The sequence below is a fragment of the Ambystoma mexicanum genome, chromosome 1p (assembly GCF_040938575.1).
Source record: "Ambystoma mexicanum isolate Mex_15411 chromosome 1p, UKY_AmexF1_1, whole genome shotgun sequence".
NCBI lineage: Eukaryota > Metazoa > Chordata > Amphibia > Caudata > Ambystomatidae > Ambystoma > Ambystoma mexicanum.
This window is the reverse complement of record NC_090921.1, coordinates 1,048,425,786-1,048,448,680: the sequence shown is the minus strand read 5'-3', so window position 1 is coordinate 1,048,448,680 and position 22,895 is coordinate 1,048,425,786.

Sequence of the window (22,895 nt, the reverse complement as noted above, 5' to 3'; positions counted from 1 at the left end):
CTGTTGTGGCCTATCAGAGTTTCAATGTACTTAAGGCGTCTGGATGGCATAGAAAATTGGTCCTCTCAGTCTGTGACACACGTAGATATGTGTGCCATTGGCATAGGATAAAGTCTTGAGCTGAGGGTCTTTTAGGTGATCAATCATGGGCCTGACAGAGCAAGGGTGACAGTGGAGACACTTGATCTGTGCCCAATGTTACTCCTCTGGGTTGGGATGTTATGTTCTCTAGTTTTATACTTTGTTCATAAACTGCAAGGAAGTAGTAGAACAAGTTCACGGACACACTGGGCATCATCTGCAGACAATGATTCAATATGACAATGAAGGCAGGCGCTGCACATCACAATAGATCAGAAAGGGTGTAATTAGCGCAGTAGCAATGCATTTCTGGCACAGTCCCTTTGTCAAGATCTCAATCTGAGTACAAAATCAGACAACCATAAGAGCACATGTAGTCCTACAAGACACAGGAAATTCCACAGAAAGTTAGGAATGAACATGATCTATGAGGGTCCTCATCACCTGTCAAATAATTGAAACAGACTATGGGCCTCATTACAAGTCTGCTGGTCTGAAAATAAGGGTGCCGTTAGCAACGTACCAGTACCCTTTCTGGACCGGCAGACTACAACTCTGCTTTCCTGGGCTTGTGTGCCCTGCATGTTTGAACTGCTGAGCGCAATGGCCCCGAAAACCAGAGTTGTCACGGAAGCACTGGCCCCGTTAGAAGCAGTGCAGGTGCTTCCGTGTCCCCACTCTCATGGAGTCCTATAAGGCTCCATGGGAATGGGGACTAACATTTTCCGCTGTCTGATATCCCGGGCAGCCAGGACTTGTATTATCACAGTGGCACCGGGATATCAGGCAGCAGAAACAGTGTTTCAGTCCTGCAGCAAACCACCGGTTACCGCCAGACTTGTAATGAGGACATATGTGGGTGAAATAGCATGTAAAGAAGAGAACTGGACAGGAAAAGGATTCAGAAAAACACTATAGCCCTCAGTAGAAATTTGCCGGTAACCCACCGGTACTAGCAGTGGTTTACCCGCAAACTCCTCTTACCACTGCCGACACCCAATATCCTGGCAGTAAGTTCCCATTCCTTGGAGTGCCATAGGGCTCCATGGAATGGGAACTACTGAATCACCTGCACCCCTGCTAATGGTGCCGGCAATTCAGTGAATACTCTGCCGGTAGGGGCCTGAACTACCACCAGGTCGGGCCTGCCAGTAGTTCACAGCCCCTCCCGCTATGTAAAACTCACTAGTGTTGTATAATGTAGCACAAGGAGCTATCAAGGAGAGTGCTCCAATATATGTATGATGTAATGATCCAACTGCCAGAAAAAGGGTACCCGTCGAAGGGAACAAAAGTCCCAGGTTGGGTGAGACGATGCATGAGGATAGCAAGATGAGTCCAAAATGGGAGGAAAGAGCAGGCTTCAATCTCTGCAGAGAAAGGAAGGCAAGCTGAAAGCAGAGAGAGAGGCACAGTAAGGGGAGAAAAATAAGACACAAAGCAGGAATCATGAGAAACGAAAGTAAGAAGAAAATTAATGTAAACAGTAGCAAGCCATATGAACCACATACAGAAGGACCATACCTGCCCCAGTGGAGTTGTTCCATGAAATCAAGTTAGTACAAGAATGTCTTAATTTCCCTGTCGGTGTTGGGACCTTTCCTAACACAATCAAGTGCTATTATCCAATGAGCCTCTGACTCTCTGAGTCTCAGTTCGTTGTTGCCGCCATGTGGTTCGCTAAAGTGTGCTGCTATTGAAAAGCATGTATCTTTCTTGTGGACTGCCGTCACGTGCTCAAAACGTACTTTGCAATACGTAGATGGTAAATTGTAAAAGACAATTGCTCAATTCTGTGATGCGAAACATCTACGGCTTGTGCTGGAAATTGTAGTTCTTGACCATTCCATATTTTCAAACAAACACTTGGTGCAGGTATAAAAGTATAACATCTTTCGATGGTGCAGGATTCCAGGTGTTATTTTTGACATTAGGAGATGCGTTGAACTTCTGTTGTATGCCACTTCCACGGTGCGTTTGAGGAATGGTCTGAAGTTCAAATCATTGGAGAGTTGATGCCACTTGTTACTCAGGATAGAGTAAACGTTGTGGTTTGCTGGTCACTGTGTGGTGATAAACCCCTGACTATCTTGTCTGTAGTCTTTGGATTTGTTCTTCGTTCTGAATAGTGGGAAGTGAGGGATGTTGTCTGGCCTATTTGTAGCTTTATGTTCTATTTGCAGGAGAAGCTCTGTGAGAAACTTACTGCCATGCTTTGTGCTTCTACTCGGTAGTCAGTATTAAGGAACTATGTGAGTGTACTTCTGAGATATTCCTAAAAAGGGATATTTCTAATGAGGTTCTTGGGGAGGGCACTATCCACCCGCAAAGGGGTTCATGTTGTCGGAGAGAAACTCCTTGTTGGGTTTATTGGTCTTGACTTCTAACTCCATAAGCTGATGCTCCACGATTCTGTGGAATGTTTCTTTGGTGTGACCTAGAGGTAATATGGGCATTGTGATGAAGTCCCTTGCCTGACTCTGTGAGGATCCCCTGGTCCCCCTCACACAGACCAGGGGCTCTATTGCATAGTGAAGGACCTCCTCAAACCATGGACCCTAAAAATCTCTCATGTCCCATGGACCACCAGCCCTCTTCAGAGAAGCCAGTCAGTGAGAACTACATTTCCCGTTGTTCCCCTCTCAAACAGAAACAACCTCCTGACTGGATGCAGGAGGTGGAATTTTCACTCCGGGAGAGGGTAGAAAATGCAGAAGATTAGGTAAGGTCACCTAAGCCAGGTAAGATGCAGAAAACATTTTCTTGGGCCAGGCCTCTATAACCATGCAGTCAAAGCAGCCTGAGACTCATTGGACAACCTGTACAACCCTAGAGCCCCAACACACTAGCCTGTACAACCGAAATATAGCTTGATATCCTCAGCACAAGCAGCTTGTCCAGTCTCCACATGCACACAGAATAGTATCAAAATAACCATCAGTGGTCTAATAGATTTATGCTGCAGGAAAAGGGCAGGAAGGAGATCGGTCAACCTGAAAGAGGATGTTTTTCTGAATAGCCAGGTTAGTCCCTAACCATGTCTACAAGGCAGGAGGAGGTTCAATTTGGTGTCAGAGAGCCTAGTGAAAGCTTAGAAAAGTTGTGGGAAGGAAATGCTCACAAAGGAAAGCTAGTTGGGAATGATCGCCCTAACGCTAACTTGGCTGATGCCCGTGCAATTACTGCGGAAGCTCAGAACATTGTCCTGGGTAGCAGGAACTAATGTTGTCTTGGAGTACAGATCTTCAGAATGCCCGCACCTAGGCTCACCTAAGCAGAAGACTGGGTTTGGATCCCTGTGAGCCTTCACAATTTGTAAAGGGGGTATGTAAACCCCTTTGTTTTTTTTGTTTTTGTTTTTTTATTGTATTTGGTTAACTTAACCTTTTACAAGTACAAATATAAAACCAGTTTCAATTACAATCATTATTTCCTGCTTCATCCAGAAATATAAAACAAATAAACCAACATAACCATCAACAAAAACCAAAGCCCATTCATTTCACTCATCTTCCTATCATCCATACAACATTTTATAAATGTTATGCTTACATAAGAGCAACGAGGAGAGGGGATATATAGTAAGAAGAGCTTCCTAAAAAGCAGTTATTGCGGATGATAGCCAATCCTCTATCACTGTCATTCCCCTGCTCAAGGGATGAGCCCCAATTTGAGGCATCTAGTTCTTGCTGATGGTGGAATCCCTCTAAAACACCAAATTAAAACCTTCCAGCACCTGTACCACTGCGATCGTTGAGCCTGATTGTGGCCTGCGATCAGCCAGTCCCAAAACATACCAGGTACTAACCTTCCCGTGTTCACACCAAATCCAATGAAGAAGCACACTCTTAAATTCCAAGTTCCTTCACAGTCCATGAGGAGGTGTTTCAGGGTTTGGTTCTCTGAATGTATACATCTGGAGCAACAGAATTTAGTTGCCTCCCTCATTCCTCCTCTTGATAGCACGTCCCCAGTTTATGCTAAATTCAGTCTTTTTTTCTTATGTTACAATCGTGAAATCTCACTAAATATTTTGTGACTTCGCCCAATTTTTAATCCTCTTTCTAGAAGAAATTTTCGTCCAACTTGGAACACATGTCTTCAATTGTTAGGATCCAATATATTGTGTCAAAAAATGTTTTAGCTTTTAGAGGGTTCTGGATTAGGGTCTGCAGATTTGTATCTGCTTTAGTTAGTATCTCTTCAACCCAAACCCGCAAATTTGGCAGCATTTTTGAACTGTTGTTTTCCATGTGTGTTTTAATGTCTGCGTAAAGCATACCCTCCTCCACTGTCTTGATCAACTTATAAAGGGATGTTAGCTTCCAGTCTGCTTGAGCATTTTTATGGGAGGAAATGGGAGGCATACTGGAAAGCCGAGCACCCTCTTCCAGATGAGCCCCTCCCATCTTTGCCATAATGATGTTTTCACCGCTATACTATACAAAACCACCTGGATCACCTTTGCCTGATAATATTTTATCAAAGGGATGATGGAGAATTTGCAATATTTCATTGATATTTTTTTCATTTGTGGGATTAGTTGCATGATCTTTAACAGTATGTCCTGTTCCACCTTACAGATGGCTGGAGAGACATAGATTGTATATCCCAGGTACACCAGGACCTCAACTTTTTCAATGATTTGCCCTCCCATCTCCCAATGAGAGTAATTGAACTTTATTGTCTATGTTTAAAGATCAAAATTCTCGATTTTAGAGGGTTCAGGGGTAAACCATTCTCTCTTGCATAGCAGTCAAGTTTGTTCAATAGACTCTGTAGTCCTACCGCTGTACTGTCCAGCAGGACCACATCGTCTGCGTAGGCCAGCCAGTGCACTTTGCTCCCATTAATCACCAGACTGGTCAATGCTGCTGACTGAAGATATTCCCCTGCATCCGCCAGGTATAAATTGAATAAGGAACAAGTTACTTACCTGGAACTGTTGTTCTCCAGCATGGGTCAGGCATGGATTCACATGCTCATGAATATTCCCTGTCGTCAGGCTAGGAATCCTCGGTAAAGAAAAAATCAGTATCAGTTTTGTTTCTGATCTGTCTTTCTCAGTAGTAACCAATCACTGGTCTCTGGGTCATACTGCCCCCAGCCAATGACTGCCCTCTCCCTAAACCCCGCCTCTGGCAGCCATCTTCAGATTTGGTAGCACGCAAAGTGGCAGTATGACCAAGTGAAGAGCCGCAGAGGGGTAGGAGGGAGGGTTCGCATGTGAATCCATGCCAGACCCATGCTGGAGAACAACAGTTAGAGGTAAGTAACTTGTTCCTCCTCCAGCATGGGGTCTGGCATGGATTCACATGCTCATGAATATAAGATTACATAGCAGTACACACATGCACAACCACGGGAGGTGGAAAAGGCTCAACATTAAGCATTACATCAAAAACTCAACATTAAGCAATTCTTACCTCCTCACCAGGCTCACCTTAGGCGAACAGGTTGTGCAGCACCATTTGGCCGATCCTGGACTCCTCCCTGGAATCCCGGTTGACGCAGTAGAATCTCGTGAAGGTGTGCGTTGACCTCTACGTAGCAGCCGTTCAGATGTCCAGCAGGGGCACAGCAGACAAAAACACTGTGGTAGCAGCGATAGCTCTGGTCGAATGGGCTCTCGGACGGCCAGGCAACGGTCGATTTGCCAACCGATGACAGTGCGTGATGCAGCCGGAGAGCCATCTAGAAATGGAAGCCTTCGATAGAGAGCCTTCCCTTGGTTCACAGGTCCAAAGTTCACAAAAAGCTGTGATGTCTTCCGAAAACTCTTTGTGCGGTCCACGTAGAACTTCAGCGCTCTAGCCACATCCAGCGAGTGCAAAGTCCTCTCGGCTGGTGACGAAGGCGACGGGAAGAAAACAGGTAACACCAAGGGCTTGTTGAGGTGGAAGTCCGACGGCACCTTTGGCATAAAAGAGGGGTGCATCCACAGCACCACCCTCGTGTCGTGAAAAGTCAAGTATGGAGGCTTGCAGGATAGGGCCTGGATCTCTCCCACTCGCCGTGCGGAGGTGATGGCCACAAGAAACGCAGTCTTCCACGACAGGAACTTCAACGGTGCCGAATGCAGGGGCTCGAATGGCGCCCCCATGAGCCTGGTCAGCACCACGTTGAGTTCCCACACCGGGGCAGGAGCCTACACCGGCGGGAACGATCGGAACAGTCCCTTCATAAATTCCTACACCAGGCGATGGGACCACAAGGACGCCTTGTCCTGTGGTTCTGGTGTATCGGGAGATCGCAGCCAGATGTATCTTGATGGAGGCGTGAGCCAGTCCAGCCCTGGCCAGCGACAGTAGGTACGGCAGCACTTGAGGGGCCGTAATCCGTAGAGGGTTAATCTTCTGTCCACGGCACCAGACAGAGAACCTCTTCCACTTATGTCCGTAGCACTTGAGAGTTGAGGACGCCCTGGCCTTTGCAAGGACCTCTCTGCAGTCAGCCGGGATATCGTACCCTTCAAACTCTAGTGCCGCAGGAGCCAGGCCTGCAAGTTCAGCGACTCCGGGTCGTGATGAAGTATGGCACCTCCTTCTCTGGACAGAAGATCTGCGTCCGTCGGCAGCTTGACTGGTGGGGACGCTGACAAGTCCAGAAGGTCCGGGAACCAGATCTGCCTCGGCCACGCCGGTGCGACGAGGATCATCCTGCACCGGGACCTCTTGAGCTGGTTGATGAGTCGGAGCAGCAACGGCAACGGAGGGACGGCATATAGGAACAGCCGTCCCAGGGGAATAAGAAAGCATCGCCCATGCTCCTCGGCTGGGGAAACCTGCTGGTGAACCTCTGGCACTTGGAGTTTGCCGCTGTCGAAAACAGGTCGATCTGCAGTCTTCCCCATCGTCGGAAGAGTCGATCCACTTGATCCTGACGTAGCGCAGCTCCCTGCTGAGTGAGTCGGCGATGGTTTTCTTTATCCCTGCCAGATGAAAGGGCACCAGAAACATCCCTTGGGCGATGGCCCAATGCCACAGATCCTGGGTTTCCTTGGAGAGGGCTGGGGATCTGGTTCCTCCCTGCTTCCGGATGTAGAACATTGTAGTGGTGTTGTCGGTGAAGATTCTCACCACCTTGCCCTTGAGGGACGGTAGAAAGGACCTGAGGGCCCAGAACACTGCACGGAGCTCCAGGATGTTGATGTGGCGCGTCTTCTCCTCCGGGAGCCAAAGGCCTCTCGCGTGAAGCTCTCCGGTGTGCACTCCTCACCCTTCCAGGGAGGCATCTGTCGTCACCGTTATCTGGTGGGATGGGGTCTGAAAGTCTGTGCCCGCCATCAGATGAGCACGGGTGCCCCACCACTGGATCGCTCGTCAGAAGGTCTCGTTGAGTGGGATCCTGTCCTCGAAGCTGCCCGTCGCTTGGATCCAGGGGGAGTCGAGGAACTCTTGCAGAGGGCGCATCCAAGGCCTGCACAGGCGCACGAGATATATGCAGGAGGACATCATCCCGAGGAGGGACTTGATGGACCTCACCCTGGCCACGTCCGTGGCCAGCAGACTCTGCACCTTGCCCAGGATCGCCTTCGTCCTTTCCTCTGACGGCGAGGCCAGACGCGCCACTGTGTCGAGCTTGGCTCCCAGAAACAGTGGGACTTGCGATGGGACCAGGTGGGATTTGGGAAAGTTGATGGAGAATCCCAGGTCCGTGAGCAGCTGGACGGTCTTCGCTGTATGATCTACGGCGAGCTCCCTTGTCCTTGCTCGGATGAGACAGTCGTCCAGGTAGGGGTAGACGTGGATCCCCTGCAGGCGCAGCCGCGCCGCCACCGGTGCAAGGCACTTGGTGAACACTCTGGGTGCCGACTTCAATCCGAACGGGAAGGCCTTGAACTGGTAATGCCGTCCTTGGACCATGAACCTCAGGAACTTTCGGTGTCCTTTCAGAATGGGGATGTGGAAGTACGCATCCTCCAAATCCAACGACGACAGGAAATCGCCCTTCTCCAGCTGTCCTAGCACGTGCTGGAGGGTGACCATCCGGAACTTCTGTGCCTTGATGTACTTGTTCAGTCGTCGCAGGTCCAGGATGGGGTGCCATCCTCCTGTCTTCTTTTTCATGAGGAAGTACCTTGAGTATACTCCGGAGCCCCGGAGCCTCTTCGGGACGAGCTCAATGGCACCTTTTTGAGCATCGCCCTTACCTCCAATACCAGTTGAGGGATGTGATTTTCCTTCCTGGCCACGGGTGGAATGCAAGGGCGTGCCCCTGGGCCAGGGTGTCCAGCACCCAACCGTCGGTGGAGGTGGACTCCCACACGCTGACGAACTTCGCCAGCCGGACTCCCACCGGGGTGCTTCGGTGGGGGCCCGACACCGCTGTCGGTTCAATCTTGCTTGGAGGACGCCTTGCCGCCTTGGCCTCCCTGGCGATGACGGCGGGGCCCACCCGATTTGCCTCGTCCTCTATAGGCTTCCTGTGACGAGGAGCGGGCCGCTTGGCGGAACATAGAGGAGCCACCACCGAATCCCTTGGAGGCACCCTGCTTGCCTCCGATGCTCCGAAAGGACAGCCTTCGTTGCCAGAGAATGCCTAGGGCCTTGGCTGTCTCCGTCCGCCTTGATGGTTTGGAGGAACTCAACCGCCATTTTCCAAAACAGATTGTTCCCGTCGAACGGCATGTCCAAAACCTTGGCTTGTACGTCCTGGCGGAAATCCGTCGCTTTGAGCCACCCTCGTCGTCTAAGGCAAACGCTGTTGCCTAGCTGGCGGAAAGCGGCGTCAGCAATGTCCGTTGCCACCGTAATGGCGTGGTCCGATGCCACTTCGCCTTCTTGCAAGATCTCCAGGGCCTCGGCCCTCTTGTCATCCGGTATGAAGTCCAACAGGGGGGCGATCTTGTACCATAACTCTCTGTTGTAGCGGGCCATGATCGCGAGGGCGTTGGCCGCCTTAATCGGTGTTGCCGCTGACGAGATAACTTGTCATCGCATTGCATCCAGCTTCTTTCCTTTGCCGTCCGGCGGGGAAGTTTACGATGAGGCCGATGCTCCCCCCGCTTTCTTCTTGGCTGCCGCTGAGACGACCGAGTCAGGGGTCGGTTGTGCCCTAAGGCACAAAGGGGCCGCGTCGGGGACCCGGTACTTCTTCTCGTACCGATCCCTCTAGGCAGGCGTCGTAGATGGGTTCTTGAGAAGGGTGAAACCCTCGTCCCAGATGTCATCCAGCAGAGGCACGGCGAGGACTGTCTTCCTCCTGGCCTCGCACCGTTGGTAAAGGAAACCTTCCTTCTTCTTCTCTTCGGGGCAGAGCTGAAAATGCTCGGATGCCCTGGCGATCATTGCATGGAAAGATCCGATCTCGTCGGGCGGGGAGGCCCGGGCTGGCGATGGGAGCTCCGTCCCGTCGTCACCGCCGTCGTCGTCGGTACCCGTCGTGGCCGGGTCCGTTCCCGTGTCATCCCCAGGGACGGGGGACGTGGGTAAAGGCTGAGCAGGCCACGAGGGCTGAAAAGGCGGGGCTGGATGGATCTGTCTTCTCTTGTTTGGGGGGCTTCCCGCCGGGCCTGGGTCCGGCTCTGGCTCCTCCGTCGAGCCTGGTTCCGGATCCTCAGTCGGTGGTAAGGGCAATCTCGTCCTTATCTCCGAACATAAGGATTGTATTGCCAACAAAATGGCCGCCGAGTTATCCTGCGGCTCCGGAAGCGGCAGGTGACTAGGACCCTCGCCGGTGCCGCCGTCACTCTCGTCGTCACCTTCGTCGGGATCCCTCCCGTGGGGACGAGCCTCTTTGACACCCTCGTCAAGGCCCTCTAAGACTTCTACCAGCTCCTCCTCGGATGCTGTGTCCGTGTCCATAATGGCCACCGCCCCCCCCCTCTTTTTCCGCTGGGATCTTCACGGGGGTCTTTTCGATGGGTCTGGAAGAGGCTTCTCTCCGCAGAGGCAGGGAGACTCTGGGCCCCGAGGTCGCCTCCACTGGTGTAGCCTCCACAGGCTGCGCCAGGACCGCCGCGACTTCCTCGATAGAGGCCTTGGCCAGATGAATCAAGGCCTTCGCCGCTTTGGCGTGCTTGAGGCCTCCACCTTGCGGGGAGGGTCACCGCCTCGCTCCCCCTCGGCCAAATCCTTCGAGATCGACCGGGGCCTCTCCAGAAGCTTACCCGGGTTCTCGGATTTCCTCTTCCCCGAACCAGAGCGTTGGCTCGTGGTTGATGGTGCCGGGGAAGGCGCGCCCTGCCTGGCAGCCAAAGAGCCCGACCGCTCGGCGCTCCCGGTGCCTGCGGACTTGCGGTGCTTTGCCTTCTGTTGGGCCCCCGTCGCCGGGGCGCCCTCACAGGACTTAGAAGACCGCTCAGACTTCTTCTTCTTCTTCTCACCTGACAGGCTCTTTCCTTCCAGCCAGTTGGAGAGACGAAGATGTCGGTCCCTGATGGTCCGTTCCGACATGTTCCTGCAAAATGCACAGTCCTTCTCCACGTGCGTTTTGTCCTCATGAAGGCAGTAGAGACATTTCGAGTGCTTGTCCTCCTTCAACACATTCTGAAGCTGGCATCCAGGGCAAACCCTGAACAGCTTTCTGGGCGTCGAGATAATCTAATATTTTTATCACTTGTAGGTCTTTATTTGAGCGTAGCATTGTCAAGAGGCCTGATGAGGGTCTACCTGAAGGCCCTTTAGCTGCTGGGGAAAGATATGTTTCATAACCGTCCATTGTTGAGGGATCTCTTAGCCATGTCTCTTGTAGACAGAGAACATCAAAGTCTCCTAGGTGTACATCGCTTTGCTTTCGCAAATGAGAAAAACCTTGGGTATTCCAGGAAGCGAACTTCAAAGAGACGATCTTCTTCTTTGTTTCCTTGTTTAGCGCGTCTTCTGGTCCTTTGGTCTTCATTTGCTAACTTGAGTCACTCTGATTTAGAACTTTGGAAATCCACCTCCATTTTTGACCCTCTTTAAGTTTATTCCATTCTTTTTCTAGAGCTACCGGTGATAGTTCTTCTTTATCATCTATTTCAGAGTTCAATGTGACCTTCATTTTCAGTAAGGGACCTTTGGGAAAGCGCCCCGCCCCCGTGGGGTCTTTGTATGCTACTGTAGGCCAATTTTGCGGTGATACAGATGACTTCCTGTCTCTCTGTGATTTCCCGTCCTGATCTTTTTCTTTCTTACTCGTATTATTGGTATTAGTTGAATCTGCAGGTTTTTCAGTTACAAGGAGTTCTCGACTTGTGTCCCCGTTTGACACTCTTCTTTCTGTTCGCCTATCGGGGTTTCGATGTTCTTGCCTCTTCTGTTTCTCCATAGTTCTAATAGGGGATCTTGTTCGTGATTCTTTCTCGCACTTTTCTTTTGGATTGTTATATATTGATAGCTCGTATCCCAATATCAGAAAGTTTTCGGTTGCTTGTGCGATCATTGTTCTCACCACCGGTGAAGGGATATGTAAGGAAACACTATCCTGTTCACCTTTTTTGGCAAACTCCACAATCCTGATATCCGCTGAAATGATTGATCTTAATGACGGTATACATTGGAACAGTGTCATTATGTTTTTCCTGTTCAAGATTGTACCGTCTGATTTTCCTATGCTTTCAAGGAGAAAACTTCTAATGCTTTTTATTTTTTCTTTGTAAGTTACTCTATCCGTCTTGGTGGTTGTATAACTTGCAGTCCGATTTCTCAAAGGAGATGGGCTGTCCCGCTGGCTTCTTATACTCTCCTTTGGCACTCTCTTCCTTTTTGTGTCAACTAGTGCGTATTGTGTACTGTCTGTTGCATAATTGTTTCTTGTATTTTTTGAAATATGTTTTTCCTGCCATCTCATCTTTTCTCGTTTTTTTCTTTTTTCATTATCAATTTTTTTCCTTTTGTTCTCTAATGAGATGAATGGAGATGAGTCTCTGTTTAGATTACCATCTCTAGAATTATTCGATGACTTTCGTGTTTGTTGAGAATGTTCTTTTGCGTGTTTTCTCTCGTGGTCTATCTCCTCTACCGAGTATTGAGATAGATCTGAGACGTTGATGGTTTCCTCCAAATCGAACGTCACGGTTCTCTTAATTGCTCTGTTGGTAGGTGGTTCCCTTTGATCCCCGTCCGAGTTGTTATTTTGTGAAGTGTTATTTGGTGATATCCCTTGTGCTAAGATAGAAAGTGCTGCCTCTACCTCTATTTCTTCCTCCGTTGCTACAGTTGTCTTGACCTTAGGTTCCGGGGATTCAAATATTACTCTCCTTCTCTCAGCAGGATTTTTCTCCTGGACCTGCGAGAACATGGGGTAGATCTCACCCTTCGTTTTTCCGGGTAACTGTCCTGGTAAGTCCTGGGCTTTAAGAAATGGTTCTATTTCTGATGCTGTTTTCACTTTCAAGGCAACACTACCTAGCTTTTTGAGTTGACTCCCTGCTTGGCATAGCGTTTGTAGCGTTGTTTCTGTTGGTTGCCTTGTTACCCATCTTGTTCTCATATTCTGCTCTTCATCATTTGTTGTGGCGATTTTCTCCTGTGGTAGACCTTCCAATGTATATGGGTTATCCTTTTGTCCTTCATTCTCTTGCATTGTTTGAGTCATTTGATTCCTCGTTTCTATTACCGTTGTTTATGTTTTTTGATCTTTTAAATGTATTCTTCCATCCGGATTATCCGTAGATTTTTCGGAAGTACTTAATTTGTACATTTCTTTTAGATTTGGTGTTGATGCGATAAATCCCTCTAAGAAGATCATTTTAGTGTGCATCATTGCCAATAATGATGTCTGACCCTTAAGCGTGTCGTTGAGTGACTCGTACAATTTAGTAAAAGGTTCTAAAGCTATTGTGAAAGTAGATATTATTGCCATTAAGTCCGGTTTTTTAGAAGGGGTTTCTTTGTGTGGAAAATCTGTGACACTTGAAGCAGTACGTCTTCTTGTCGGTGACTTGAAGAGTGGTAGTGTTGATTTATTTCCGTTTATACCTCCTACAATACAGTCATTTACCTCTTGTTCTGCAGATATATCATTATTCAGGGGCGTTGGTTAACGTTTTACTGCTCTTTAGCCTCGTGGGGTTCCCTCTTTCGGGTTTCCTGGAGATGTGTGTTCATTAGGGAGGGTTTCCCCTGGGATTGGGGGAGTAGATGATGGAGTCAACCCTTCTCCCTGATTTCCTTCTGACGGGGCACTTCCTCCCAATAGAAGTCTTAGTTCTTCTGATGTTCGAAGCCCTTTTAATTGAATTTTCGTCTTTGAGGTGCTTTCTTTTATGTTGGTTCGCGGTTCAGGTAAGCTTAATTGGATCGTTAAGTCACCCCCCTGTGTTTTTGATGTGTTAAAGAAAGTTTTCTCTGCTCTGTTTGCAGAGGAGTCTCCTTCCATTACTTCCACCCCCAGTTGAAAAGACAGTCCCCTTTCATCTGGGGATGTATGAGTTTTCTGAGTGGATGGGACTTCTCTCAAGTTTTGTTTGGTTGTTGCATTTGACAGGCCTGCCCATGGGAAAACCTGCAGGCCTGGCAGTTGTATCTTAGGATCTTTGTCTGCTCCTTGTAAGATTTCCCCGTCTGATAGCTCTCCCAAATTTTGGGTCTTTATGTTTTGTTTTTTCAAAAAGAAGTGCGAAACTGTAGTTTGGCTTGCCATAGTTGTCTTCTTAGATGGATTGATTTTTATATATGTCCGTTTTGCTTTCATCTCATCTTCCAGTTTATTTTGCCCCTTCCCTATTTTTCTTGTAGGGATAGGCGGATTTGCTGGAGTGCGTTTAGTCTTGGGTTTTGTGGGTTTCAACTCCTTCGGTTTCAGCTTCCTATGAGATTTCTTTAAGATTGTTTGACTTTTTGGTTTCCTTGTAAACTCTGTCCTCTCCTCATTATTTGTGGAGCTTAGCGGGTTTTCCATTACTAGTGATTGGTCCAGATCCTCATCCAGATTCACGATGCTGTCAGTTGAGATCACTGAGTCAGATACTTCCGTCAGTTTTTCCACTAGGACTAGGTCTTGCTGGTGAGGCTTGTTATCATCTGCTGATGGGCTTTTGAGGTTTCCAACCTCAGGTACCGGGTGGATGGTTAGTTCCGTTGTGTGTTTTCTCCTCACCCCCTTTTGAACAAATTCAACCACGCCGTCATTCTCTTTCATATTGTCTATAGGGTTGTCATCTCCCCTCTTTATAGAGGGATCGGGCACATTAGTGCCGACTCCCTCCTTTTCTCGGTTCCATGTCATCGTGCTCACTTTGCCTAGAGTGAGTCCGTCGATTTGACTCCCTTCTTCATTCAGGGAGGCAGAGTCCGTAATACCCACTCTTGGCTCGTTTTCTGAGTCATGGGTGCCTGGGTTGCGGAACATCTGCTCTTTTTCACCTCCCAGTGCACCCTCCCCCCACTCTTCTCCTCTTCTAAGGTGTTGACTGGGGCGGGTGCAAGGTCCTGCGACCTTATCACTTCCCCCTCCAGGGACAACTTGGTCGCGGGGGCCCGGGAGGGGGAGAGCAGGGATACGTCCTCGTTCAGAGGCGAGGGCGAGGTCCGCCGCTGCCTTTGCGACCCTTGTGTCCCTTGCTGTGTTAGTTTATCCTCCTGCAGGCTCTTACCTCTTTTTGAGGCTGCCGGTCTCAAAGGACTCCGATGATCCAGTTCAGATTCTTCTGACCGTTGATTATAACTGCGTAGTTGTCTTCCAGGCTCCTGCTCAGAATTTCCGCCTGCCGCCATCGTCCGCCACGGACTGCCAAACTCTGCTGCCCAAAGTCCGCGGACGCTCCGCGGCTGCCAGCCTTTTTTGTAGGTAAGCTCCTCCTCAGCACAAACAACAGAGAAAACAGACCTCAGCAGGATACGAGGTGTATTATCTTGTGTGGACTGCCGCAGACTGCCCAACTCTGCTGCCCAAACTCTGCGGCCGCTTCGCGGCTGCCGGCCTTTTTTGTAGGTAAGCTCCTCCTCAGCACAAACGACAGAGAAAACAGACCTCAGCAGGATACGAGGTGTATTCTCTTGTGTGGACTGCCGCAGACTGCCCAACTCTGCTGCCCAAACTTCGCGGCCGCTCCGCGGCTATCGGCCTTTTTTGTAGGTAAGCTCCTCCTCAGCACAAACGACAGAGAAAACAGACCTCAGCAGGATACGAGGTGTATTCTCTTGTGTGGACTGCCGCAGACTGCCCAACTCTGCTGCCCAAACTCCGAAGGTAATGATCAGAAATATTTGTGCTGTCCCACAAATACAAGGCTGTCTAAATATGCCTGACGTGCATAACATAGAGTCTTCCTTCCTCCATGATTCTCTTCCTAGGTACGTAGATCCCCGTTTCAGTCGCTGTTTCCCAGAGTGGCACTATTTTATCCTGGTCCGTGTCACTCTGCTTTACCTCAATATATTCTAATCTCCGTGGCAACCTGTGTTGTCTGCTCTCCTCCGTGGCGCTTCACGCTCACTCCGCCGCTTGACTGCTTGAGGGAGGTACTGTGGTCTAAAGGCAATCCATCCATAGAAAAAGTTCTCAGAGTCACAAAGTAAGTGGAACACACCAACAAATGTGTGAAAAAACTTGAAAGAAGAGTTGAAAATGACACCAAGAAGGAAGAAATTTCACAAATACAAGAAGGTTTAGTAGTCCAAGAAAAGAATCTGATCAGAAGGAAACAAAGTGTTAAAAGAGAAGGTATAACAAAGAAAAAAGGAACCAGGTTCAAAGAGAGGAGAGAAGCAAATGAGAGAAGAAGATACTACCGATGTGACAGCATACATCATCTAGACAGTAGTGAAAAGTGTCCTGGCATCAAAGAAAAATGCAAGAGATGTAATAAAAAAGGACATTTTACTAACTGATGTAGAACAAAGATGGAGAACATAGATTGCATTGATGAACTTTGTGAAGATTTAGAATAATTCACTTTCACTGTTAAGGATTCAGAAATTAATATTGTGGAGGATGATGATGCAGATGTTGAAAAACTATAGCAACAATAAGAATAGGAAGCACAAAATTCAACACGGTAATTGACTCCGGAGCCAAGTATACTTTGTTACCCAAAGTACTTTTCGAGAAACATTTTAAAGGAAGTACTACATTAAAGGTGGTGGATGTCAAACCAGTTGCTTATGGTGGAAAACGCATTGAATTAGAAGGGTGGTTCTGGTCGACTTTGAGATTTAAGGACAGGGCAGCCAAAGGAAAAATTTATGTTTCCAAGAAAAGAATGTACCCATTGTTGAGCTGGTCTAATCAAAAGAGACTCAAAATCAAACTGGATCCCCATGCAGAGGAAACAGTGTATGCCATGGATCAAGAGGAGTCACCTGGATTATTTGAACAACATCCTGCTTTTCGAGTGGAACTTGGCAGTTTAAAGAATTTTAGAGACAAAATTTGTGTGAGAATTGATGCCATTCTTGTGGTACAAAATGTGAGACCAGTTCCCTTGGCAATTAAAGCTGCAGTGAAGGAAGAACTTGAGAAAATGGAAGCCCAGGATGTGATAGAAAGAGTGGAATCATTTGAAAGGTTTAAACCATTGGTCATAGTAGACAAGCCCAATGGAAAACTTTGGTTGTGTATAGACCATAAATGTGTGAACAAATGTGTGATTCCGGACAGGCATCCGTTGCCTAACATAGCTGAAATGCTGGGTACGATTTAGGGTGCCAAAGTGATGAGTACCTTGGATTTAAAATCTGCGTATCATCAAATAATGTTACATCCTCTTTCCAGAAATGTTACAGCTTTCATTACTGTAAAGACACCGGTGGGGAGTGTCTGTACTTCCGCTCTCTATATGGTAGAGGAGAGGCACAGAGGACCCCAGCCAAGATTCTCTATTATTGGTGCGTGGTCGAGCAATCAAGGGCTAGCTTATCAGGAGGTGATGCGGGCTGGTTCTTAAGTACAGTGTAGTCCCCAAGCACCCACAAAGGAATGTCCACACACACTGTATCGGTTACAACACAGTCTTGATATAATTAATATTCAATGGTATATACAATATCAAGATAACTCACTTTGTACTCCGAAAATCAGCAATGGTAAATATATACAGTTCTAAAGTGGTGCCACTAATGTTATTAAATCTCATTAAAGTGCATACGGTTAGAATGACACACAGAACAGAATAAAGAGGAAACCAGAAGTAGCGAGAGGAAGGAAAGCAAGATGGTTGAGCAATTGGCAGAATACCGGCCCTGTCTACCTAGACACAGTTCTGTGTGGAGATCCCCCCACCTGGGTAACCTGTAGAAGAAAGATACAAGCCGAGTCCATATATTGTTCACACTAGACTTTCCAATAGTTCTGCAACCCCAAAGTACCTTGACGTTGTAGCGTTCCTCGTCAGGCATTGACGGCCCTTCTTGAGTGCCCTCCCTTTAAGGCAGGAGTCACGGGTCATCGAACGTCTGACGGAGAGCAGGTCGAGCTACGACTTTGAAGTGGCCGCGTCGTTCCTAGCGGTGCTCGTTGACGGGGAAGCGTAAACGTCCTGCAAGGAAGAGGCGTGCGGGGCACCTCGGTGTCGATAGTTCTGGACCGCAAAGAGTTTGAAGAACTGTGGCCCAGCAAGGATGTCGAGTCGTCGGCATCTCAGTGGTCTTTGGGTGGCAGCAGACCCACCGGCGGATGGCCCTTGGTCAGGCCTTCTCCAGCAGGATACAGCGGCGACGATGCGGGAAAGCGCATCCTTGGATCAATGAAGTTCTTAGGCAAACGGGAGCACGGCGCTCCGGTCGGAGACGGCGGTCGTCGACAGTGGCGGACAACAGTCCGGGTGCTTCTCTTTGGAGTTCCGCAGCAGTCCCCATATCGGGTCGGCAGCCTGTCGAAGGTCTGTCTACCAGGGAGCTTTGGCAAAGGTCTGCTGGTGCACGATGGTCCCTCATAGCTCGGGAAGAGGGCGCCTTACCAGGTCCTCTCTGGGTCAGTCATTGGAGACACAGCAGCTTTCAGATTGCGAAGGAGAGCAACAGCAATTCTTCTCTTCCAGCAGGGCTTCAAGGTCAAGCGTCAGTTTCAATTCAGTTACTCTTTGTAGTTTGGACTTCAGCTCTGAACACTTCTGAACACGATTCCTAGCAGTGAGAGGTCCCCAGATATACTGTTGATCTCCCCTTCATTTTGCTGGGTCATACTGAAGCATCCAATCACTACGAAGGGCATTCATGCAGGCAGGCAACAAATCAGGCCCACAGTGCATTCAGGCCATACACTTCTCTCCGGACACTCACAACAAGTTACGTGTATTGGGACAAGTACTGAGCCATTCAACACTTCATACTGCATTCATACCGGTTCCGGGCAGGGCTGTCTCAGTCATTGTGTCAACCACCACATACTAGACACCCACAACATAGAATGCGTATTTGTTGCACACTCCATTCACCCAGGTCCCGCCCATAGGCGTACCCACAACATACGGTCGTTGGGAAGGCTCCAGCCAGTCTGGTCAGCACTTCCGCACACTACCATATATGGAACATCCACCAAACAGCCAGTCAGGGGGAAGGGACAGAGTCAGGGCTTCCCGGGACTTCGGGAAGATCAAGGTAACAGGCGATGGAAGGCAAGAGGCCATGGGGGCCATTTTGTCTCCATCAGGAATCTACCGATTCCAATGACAGGGCCTGGGCATCCCAAAATGGAGGACGCTCAGGGCACCAGTCATTTCAGTACGGAGCTGCCACCAGCCTGTACCCTGCTCTATGGGCCACCCACAGGTGCCCAAAAAACATACACCAGGGGGACAGGGTTGCACCCCTACCCATGAGTGCCATAAGGGTATCCCATGGGTCTGTTCACCAAACCAAGAGAGAGAGCTGCACCGCCAGGAGTCCCACCGAAAACATGACAGAACATGATAAAAACAGTAAAGGACAAGGATACGGAGGCCCGGTCCCTCCGATGCATTTCCAGCATCACAATTACCACTGAGGATTTATCCCAATGTAGAAGAATGCCATTTGGGCTTATATCTGCAGCCGCTGTGTTTCAGCGTATAATGTATCAATTATTTCATCATATGCAAGGGGTACTATGTTTCCAAGATGATGTTTTAGTTTATGGAAAGAATCAAGAAGAACATGATGGTAGAATTCGTAAAGTTTTAGATATTTTCAAGGAAGCTGGTTTGACACTTAGTAAGGACAAATTCAAGTTTAACAGATCCAATATACAATATTTAGGGCATGACATTTCTGATAAAGGTATTAGGCCCAAGGAGGAATTAGTGAACACCATTCTTAATTTTCCCAGTACCGATCATAAAGATAAAGCAAACTCGTTTTTGTGCATAGCTGAATATTACAGCAAGTTTATTCCCGACTTGGCGAGTAAGACCTTTCATATGAGGAAGTTGGTAAAGAAAAGTGTAAAATTTTAACTGGGATGATCAGTGTGAACTTGAGTTTGGCAGGATAAAGGTAGCTTTGAACAGTGCACCCACTTTTAAGACTTTCAATCCCAACAAGAAAAGTATTCTCACTACAGATGCAAGTAATCATGGTTTAGGAGCGGTATTGTCGCAAGTAGAAGGTGGAATAGAATACCCCATTGCTTTTGCCTGTAGAGTTTTAAGGGAGGCAGAATGCAACTATTCCACTGTTCCGAAGGAGCTGTTGGCTGTAAAATGGGCCATTGATAAATTTTGCTTGTTTCTTTGGGGAATGAGGTTTGTAGTAAGATCAGATCAGAAACTACTCAAGGAGATCTTGACTACAAAAGGTTTGGATAAGGTTTCCTCAAGAATTCGTAAATGGGTAGCAGGATTGCAAGAGTATAACTGGGATGTAGAATTTGTGCCTGGTGTCAAGAACAAATCTACTAATTGTCTATCACGGTTAACCAGTGTGGTGGATAGTGATAATGATGATGAGAATGATGAGGAACACATTTTGTATGCCAATCAGGAAGTTGTAACAGAAGATGAATGGGTACAGGCAGGGCTTTAAGTGGGCCAGGGCCTGCCGGGGCTGAGCCCCGGCAGTCTCTGAAATTTCGTTTTGAGGCGGGGCCCTGCCGGGGCCCAGTAATCTCCCCTGACAGCCCCGGCCACTACACGAAAAGGCATTTTTTTCTACAGCCTGAAGCTCTCGCTCGTGTGCGAGAGCTTCAGGCTACAGAAAAAAATGCCTTTCAGCCATAATGGTGGCGCCGCACCTGCGAATCAAGAGATTCCCGTCGGCCGGCGCCACCATTATGAAGAAACTTGAGGCCACTGGAAGCAGAGGCCTTGCTTTCTAAATACTGGAGCTCCCGCGGATTCCCGGGAGTTTCAGTATTTAGGAAAAAGGCCTCTGCTTCCAATGGCTTCACCCTTTCAGCCTTAATGGTGGTGCTGCCCCTCCCCAGCTGGCGAGCGGCAGCACCACCATTAAGGCTGAATAGGCAGGCGCCGTCCCCTGCCAGGCAAGCCTATACAAAATGAATGCAGAGATCAGCACCCTCTCCCCCATAGGGGAGAGGGTGCTAATCTCTACAAAAGGCTGCCTGGCAGGGGTGCCAGTAGCCCATTGAGCCGGGGCTCGTCAAGGGGGCGTGGCCTAACGGGCCATCAAGACCCCCGCTGTTAGGCCACGCCCCCTCGATGAGCCCCGGCTCGATTTGTAGTGCCACTTAAGGCACTGGGTACAGGCCGCGGCAGCAGATGAAGTTCTCAAAAATGTGAAATGGCATCTTGAGAGTGGCATAAAGGTGAGTGAGATTAGGAAAGGTGATCTACCGGAGGCTGTCAGGCATGTGCTTGATGAATTACGTTTAAATAAGGACATGGTGTTGAGGGGTGACAAATTGTTTCCACCCGCTGGGGTAAGGGAGAACATTTTAGAGTTAGCACATGAAGGACACCAGGCTATGATGAAAACAAAACAACTCATCAGGCAAGATTATTGGTGGCCTGGAATGGACATACAAGTGGAGGGACTCATTAGAGATTATTGTAGATGTGAAGATTCTGCCAAGGGTTACACCGCAAGGCAAGAACCCATGACCGTTATGTCCATACTAACCATACCTTGGGAACATGTAGGCTTAGACATTGTTGGTCCAGTGAGAAGCTAAGGAACATTGAGGTTCTGTATTGTTTTGATTGACATGTTATCTAAATGAGTGGAAATTGAATGGGTGCAGAATATTTGTTACAAAGACATAAGCGCGCTTTGGATGCCATTTTTAAAAGGGAAGGGTATCCCACAACTATTATCAGAGACAATGGCGTCCAACTGGTATCAGAAGAAATTAGAGCATTTCTCAAAGACAATGGAGTGAAGCACACAACTAGCTCCATTTATCATACCGAGACAAATGGAATTGTTGAGAGATTTAACAAAGTTATAAAGAATAGCATTAGAGGTGCAATGGCGAGCAATGGTGATTGGAAGAGGGCTGCAGAAGAAACAGTTGTCGCACATAAATGTACCCTACACACCACCACAGCTATTTCTCCTTTTCAAATGCTTAGAGGTAGAAAGCCCAACATGAGGGTATGTGCCTCGTGGTTCGGTAGAGCTTGCAAAAAAGACATTGATTTTAAGGAAATTGAGAGTAATATTTCTCACAGACAGTTGAGTAATAAAATCTGTTTTGATGTAAGGAAAGCAGTTAAAGAATGTTGCGTGAAAGTGGGTGATTGGGTAAGAATTAAACTTCCCCAATTGGCTGCTAGTAGATGTGTTATTTGGTCAGAACCCATACAAGTACTAGAGAGGTTCCATGGTGCTGTTAAAGGTTGGATGGTAGGGTGTGGAATGGGAACACGGTTTGCAAGAGCAACAACAACATTCCAAGGAGTACCAATATCGTTAAAAGAATTAAGAATTTTGAGAAGGATAGCAAGTCTGAGAAAGGGAAGGCCATGGAAGAGAGGTTTAGTACCCGCACCAAACGCATGTGTGGTAAGCCCTCATATCTGAAAGATTATGTGAACTGAGCATTTCCTTGTTTTCTGTTTTAATGCAAACTTAATTTAAACACTGTACTTTAGAATGTTGGTAAATTCACTGTTGTTTTAGATGTAGATGTATATTCCACACTTTCGTGTTGTTGTTATTCACATTTGAAATATTTTCATGGGTTTGTAAAACGTTTGTTTTAAATGTGTGTAAAGAGGGGAGGTGTGTAGCATTCTATGTTCTATGCTCATACCTTCACCATCTCCTGGGTGGAGTGTGGAACACAGAACATGCAATGCTGAAGGAAAGATCCATAGCATAGACCATTTACTGCCAGTTGCTGTTGTGCTGTTGAAGAGCCGGTGGGCTAAACCCTCATCTCGATGCAACCACTACTCTCCTTCAATACGGATTGTGGAGCACTTTATGTCACTAGTCTTCTCGAATCAGCATAATCTTCCTGTTTCATTTAAATGTGCTTACAATTACATTTACCATTAACATTCTTTAGGTAATCACTTACATTTCTCTGAATTCTTCTTCCATTACACCAAGGCAAACCCCTTTTTTAATCCATGTGATGTTTAGGGATTATCTTGTGTCCGTGACCTCGGGTATTTGGCCTTAATCATCTGTTTGTGGAGGGATGCGAGACCCATAAGAAATTTGTTTTAATGACCAATTTAGCCAACTTACATCATAATTTACTTCTATCAAAACTGCTTCGGGCCACAGCTTAATGCGGGCTTGCTACGTAAAGTGGCTTAGTCGTTTTTTGCAAAGCTTTCTGTGTCATAAGACGATTTCTTTATTGTAGAGTAAAAGTATATTCAACTATCTTTGAAGCCTAACCAGAGTCCTGTCTACCAGTAATGTGTCATCTTCTATAAACCACAAAACGAATGATTTGGTTGAAAATTTTGATGGATGGCTATTTGGGTCAGCATTCTGACAAGTACTGAGTGCATAAAATGGGCTTAAGGACACAACCTTGTTTAACTCTTTTTTTTA